We start from the raw sequence: 6000 nt of genomic DNA, 5'->3' as shown, positions 1-6000 counted from the left end.
GGAACAGTGCCCGCCCTCCTCACCAGTCGCGGCGAGGAGGGGGTCCTAGGAGGAGCCACATCGCTTTTCACTGTAGTGTCCATCTGCTCCTCCCCTGTCTCCCCCTTACTGACTCTCGTTTGCCTCCCTTTTTTCCGGGGACCCACCGGCACCTCGTCCTCTTCATCCGACGAGGATGCCAGAGACCCAGGGCTTGGAGCAGGCCCGGCACCCCCTGAGCAACCAGCCTTCTGGGATGCCTCAGTTTTTCCGTCCTGCTCCTTTTCAGCCTTCCGTTTTGCCTGACGTTTTTCTTTTGCGCTAGACTCCCTTTTATCCTCCAAGGTTGCTGGCTGCGAGGTACCTGTTTTGGCTCCAGTCCCTCGCACCTTTGAAGCCCAGGTACCTCTCTCCTCTGTCCTGTGGCTGGTCTGTTCCTCTCCCTGAGGACGGGTTTGGTCTGCTGGTGGAGCACGTGGGGGCGCCCCGGGTTGCTCTTCTTCTCCGCTTCGGTACCTATGAGGACAAGAAAAATACAGGTGACCAGTTTTTTGACAAAAATTACATTTCTTTTCTCCTATGCACTCCCTTATATTGTGCTCTTTGCTTCCACAGTTTCTACAGGTGACATCGCAGTTAAAACTGGTATGTCCATAGGTACCGCAAGCCCTGCAGAAGTTTGGCATCCCTGAGAAGTAGAGGTCGCCATTCACATTTCCAATTTTAAAACGAGCCGGTGGTAACCTCGTTTCCTGGGTGGAGGGGTCCTTTATCAGCGTGACTAAAAACTTCCATTTGGCGGTCCACACTCCACACTCGTTCATCACTCTCCCCATGAGCTTGACATTTTTGAAGTAGGCAGCTAGAAATGCTGCCACTTCCATATCTCTCACATATGGGGAATACATCTTAATCACCACGAGTTTGGTTATTTCAAATTCATGCTCTACTACCTTGACTCCCGCTGTCACGAGTTCACCTTGTTTCCTCTCAGCTCTGTCCATAGCATCACGGAGTATTCCTTCACCCATGAAGGTGACATCATAAATTCCTCGTTTCGGGTAGTCCTGGATAGCCAAGAGCTCGTTCTTGTGGACCGCCAGCAGATTTTCCAAAATGGTATGGACCAAGAATTTGATACCACGTGGACCGCCTCCACCCTCTGCCACGATAAATCGTGCAGAATTCCTTAGCCGGGCATATACCGGCACCGCATCAGGTTCGCCTGCCATTTGCGTAGCCAGGTCGAACCGCACAGCTTTCGCTGCACCCCTTGGGTTAAGGAGACCAAGGGGCTGGGGGGGGGGATCGCAACTCGTTGCTACGGACTAAGCCTCTCTCCCAAATAGCAGCACGGGGGTGAAGTCCAGGCGAACCTGGACGATCCCCCGAGGCCGAGAGAGAGGGTACCGGAGCACCTCCCAACCAAGACCAAGGCAGTACTGATACGAATAAACAGCACTACACTTGATCTCAGCCAGAAGGCCGAGAAGCGATAACCCGAACGGGCCGCGCGTTGACCGAGCCTGCCCAATACTGCTGTTCACCCCTTGCAGCGATTCAGCCTACTCCTAGGCAATTCCATGGGGCCCTGCAGTCTCACACACACTCACAGCTACTAAGCGGGAGGTGAATAAAGGCCGGAGAGGAAGCAAGACAGGATTTGCTTCTTTTGCTTGCACCACAATGCAGTGCTGAAAGAGGAGGAATCGACATAAAAACGCCTTCCTGGCAACGCCCAAATGCCCTCCTGCCGTGCAAACACTGGCAGCAGCAGCAGCAGCAGCAGTAAGTGCATGCCCACTGCCACCCCTTCTCCTTTCACACCTTGTATCAGCTTTAATCCAGTCCAGTGCTGCCTGCTGAGCAGCACTGACCAACACTGCCTGGGCCCAGGCTTTTATCTCTGAGGCCCCATTATGATGTCAGAAAGCTGGCTCTGGCTCCTGAGGTCTCCACTATGACACGTGCAAAGTTCCGTCTGAACTTTATATAAGACGGTGCGGCTCAGTCAGTCACTCAGTGTTGCCTGAGAGGGCAACACTGCAACAGCCGGCCCCCAGGCTGTCTTTATTTTGCACAGCTAGTTGCCTCCAGGAGGCCACAAGAGGGAGACAAGGGACTGCAAAATGGAAAATAGGCATCCACCAACTTTACAGACAACTTGTTCTTCTCCTTGCTCCTACAACCTCCATCCTTGCACAGTTTGTTATTCTTCCAGGTAACATAGTAACAAATCCAAATTGCTGCTCTCTTTGTAGGCAAGCAAGGGTTTGTTGCAACTGCAATTCTTACTTCTTCTTGAAATGTAGGGACCACAGTACATTCCATCACATCCATCTAGTGTACACAGGTAGGTCCATTGTAACGGGCGGGCGGGCGGGCTGGCTGCTTTAATGGCTGTTTGCTGTTCCCCTACTCCACTCCACTATTTGACTATGGTGCTGCATCAATCAGTGGCTGGCTCAGGTGCAGCTCTTTAACCTACCTAGGAGGGAGGGCGGAGAGAAGACAAGGAAGGTGAATGAGCTGTTCCAATGTGAAATGCCGGAAACACAGAAACACAGACGACACAAAACAAGAGGTGGCAATGTATTAATTAATTGCATTTAATAAATTAGCTCATTATCACACATGACTGTACAAATGCATTGTCCAACAGGTGTTGAAATAATGGGATTAAAAGGGGAGATCCCATCCGAAAGACAAAAACAATGGCAAACACAAAAAGCACTTTTGGAATCTGATTTTAGTAAACACATAAGGAAAGGGTGCACCGGTCCTGGAAATACTGCAATACCAGGTCAATGCGTGGAGTAGACAGAGCAAGCTCTATTTCCATCTCCCTGTTCTAAAAATCCATTTAATATATGGTCCCCAGATAGGGGACGTATCAGATATTAAACTGATAAGAACAGATTTTTTTTTTTTTTTTTTTTTTTTTTTTTTTTCCTCAGTTAGCAGACTCTCGTTTATATTTCTGTAATCAGTTTCACGTCATGTGACTCAAACCATAAAACAAGGTCTAAAAAAACATCATTTGGAAAAAAAACTATTGGTCGACACTTCTAGTAAAAGAATAAATAATCAAGTTTACTTACAAAAATTGTTCCATTCCGTATGTTTCCAGATTTCTTCCGCTTTTCCATCACCTAATCTCTTCTTATCACATAAAAACACTGTAAATAATCTGGATAAAAACACTTTTCTACATTCTCTCGGAGTTAGCATGTTCTTTCCAAAAACCAGCAGGTTTCTAGTATCCCATAAAACCTCCTTAAAAATAGTAAAAACAATCCAGCAGACGCGTACATTTAAATCAGAAGTAAAATCTTGACCAATTAAAACCCTTTCAAAAATAAAATTCCTAACACCAGTAAGTGCAGCAAACAGGCCCTCCAATAAAAACAGAACTTGTCTGGCATAAAAACAGTCCCAAAATATGTGATAAATATCTTCTATACCTCCACAACCCTCTCTTGGACATACTTCTCGTATATTAATGCCCCGTCTACTCATAAAAGATCGGGTTGGGAGGCAGCCATGTAATGAGAGCCATGTCACGTCTTTTTGTCTATTTGACAGCCCAGACACGTAAAATAACTTCCATATCTTAGCTGACTGTGCAGAACTGCAAAATGGCACATCACACAAAACCTCATCTTTCCTCAAATGTTGTACTATTGCACTTTTCTCAGGCTTACCAAGGGAACTCAATCGGTATTGATCACTAAAGGACCTGAGGACCGTATAAAAAACAGGCATTACCAATGACATGGGTCTCCTCAGGTCCCTTTCACACCATCCCCATTTTGTAAGCAACCAACCTGCTAGATACTTACACATGTCAGCTGTCCTGTTGTTGCACTGTACGGTTTTAAAAATCAATAAAAAATAATGCATTTTTATAAAAACCTCTATATTTGGAAAACCATACCCTCCCCGCTCGGGGTTGCTCATAACAGTCGCTCTTCTTATCTTTTCCATTTTTGATCCCCAGTAAAAAATGAACAGTTTCCTCGTCATTCTTCTCATCCATAACTTCCCCGGCGGGAGGATCATCGTTGTGTATAAAAGTAGAGGTAAAATCACAGCTTTGATTATTAAAATTTTCCCTTTAAAAGACAATTTTCTCAATTTCCAAAAATTTATCTTCTTCTCCACCTTTTTCTCCAATATTGCATGACTCTTCTTGCCTTTTAAATCTTTCTCAAAAATTATACCTAGTATTTCTATCTCTTCTTTCTTTTGAATCTTATCCACCACTACATCCATTTGTTGTCCAAAATTCACTAGCTGGCATTTGCTCCAATTTACATTCATCCCTGCCAAGCTACAAAAAATCCTCAAATGGAGATTCGCTCTATTTAGATCACTCTGAGAATTACAGATAAAGGCCACATCATCCATGTAGCCTATCGATTTTACATTTTTCCCATTGGCACCTGGGACAAAAACTCCTCTCATTCCTTTGTCCTGCTGAACTGATTTTAAAAGTGTTTCAATTACACATATAAAAAGAATTGGGGAGAGAGGGCATCCCTGTCTCACTCCTGATCTTACCCTAAATGCTTCACTAACATGACCATTTACTAATATTTGACTATTAGCTCCACTGTACAATCCTCTAATCACTCTAAGCAGTTTTTCAGGGACGCCTAGCTGTCTCAAAGCTGTAAACATAAAACGGTGTGACACTTTATCATATGCTTTTTCAAAGTCAGTTGATTCAATAAATAAAGGAATTTTGTTAAAATTTGAATAATAAATAATATCTCTTAAAAGCACTAAGTTGTCAGAAATCTTTCTTCCAGGTACTGCGCACACCTGATAGTCCCCTACCATAAGACCTATCACATCGTTTAACCTGTTTGCCACAATCTTTGCCACAATTTTATAATCATTATTTAACAATGTGATTGGGCGCCAATTTCTTATATCTTTTTCATCACCTTTTTTATGAATCAAAGTCACAATCCCATTCTGCATAGAAGATGATAAAAGCCCGCAACTAAAGATATATTGCACAACCTTATGAAATTCTTCCCCAATTATATGCCAATAAGAACAATAAAACTCAGCAGGGAGGCCATCGCTACCAGGAGTTTTCCCTTTTGCCATACCCTCCATGGCGCGCTTGACCTCCCCCTTCCTCACATCTTCCGTTAAAAAGCCAACACTTTCCTCTGGCACATTATTGGATAAAATCTTACAATAGTCATTAATCTCCACTTCAGACGCTCTGCTATCATTATTAAAAAGTGTTTCATAAAAGCCAACGATTCCCTTCACCATCTCCTTCCCAGTCACTTCACCATCTGGGGTTAGAATCGATTTAAAAAGCCCTTTGGAATTAAAACATTTCTTAAAAAAGTACCGAGTACACTTCTCATTCTCCTCCATATGCTGTACTTTTGCACGGTACACAATGTTTCTCCCACTTTCTTTCAAGCACTTTCTCCTCTCCTCCCTAATGTCCTCAATTTCGCTACTCACATCAAAACCAATATTCCTGAATTTATAAAGTGCTTCCAATCTTGAGATTAAAATGGCTTCCTTCTTCTTCCTATCTTGTGCCTTCTTAAAACAAGTTTGTTTAAAAAACCCAGCAAACTTCTCCTTGGCCCAATCCCACCAGACCAGTATGCTGCTAAAACACTTCTGTTTATCAACACAAGATAAAAACACTTTTTTAAAATCTTCCACTACCTCTTCATCCTGCAAAAGACTTATATTTAATTTCCAGAGCCCTCTGCCAAAGACAGCTGACTCTGAGACACTTATTTCCGCAGTAATAATCTTATGATCTGAAAAGCTGGTCATCACTTGGTCACATCGAGCCACCTTAACTCCTTCGGACGCAAAAATATAATCAATCCGGGATTTTGATCTCCCACTATCAGCTATGTATGTAAAATTCTCCTCGGTGGTAACCATCAGCCCTGCGTCTGTATAACGTAAGTCCTGCACCATATTATTTAAAGCATTAGAGGTAATATCTAACTTGACATCTGTAGAGCT

General features: G+C 43.7%; 1 non-coding gene across 1 annotated transcript; it reads right to left on the bottom strand.

Annotated features, from left to right (window-relative positions):
* Positions 1–2745: 2745 nt before the first annotated feature.
* Positions 2746–2940, bottom strand: LOC142681821 (U2 spliceosomal RNA). Its single transcript, XR_012853670.1, has one exon. It is a non-coding gene; the product is annotated as a U2 spliceosomal RNA (small nuclear RNA).
* Positions 2941–6000: the final 3060 nt, after the last annotated feature.

Source organism: Rhinoderma darwinii (genome assembly GCF_050947455.1).
Source record: "Rhinoderma darwinii isolate aRhiDar2 chromosome 2 unlocalized genomic scaffold, aRhiDar2.hap1 SUPER_2_unloc_6, whole genome shotgun sequence".
Taxonomy (NCBI): domain Eukaryota; kingdom Metazoa; phylum Chordata; class Amphibia; order Anura; family Rhinodermatidae; genus Rhinoderma; species Rhinoderma darwinii.
Note: the sequence above shows the minus strand (reverse complement) of the source record. Positions and strands in the feature narration are given on the sequence as shown.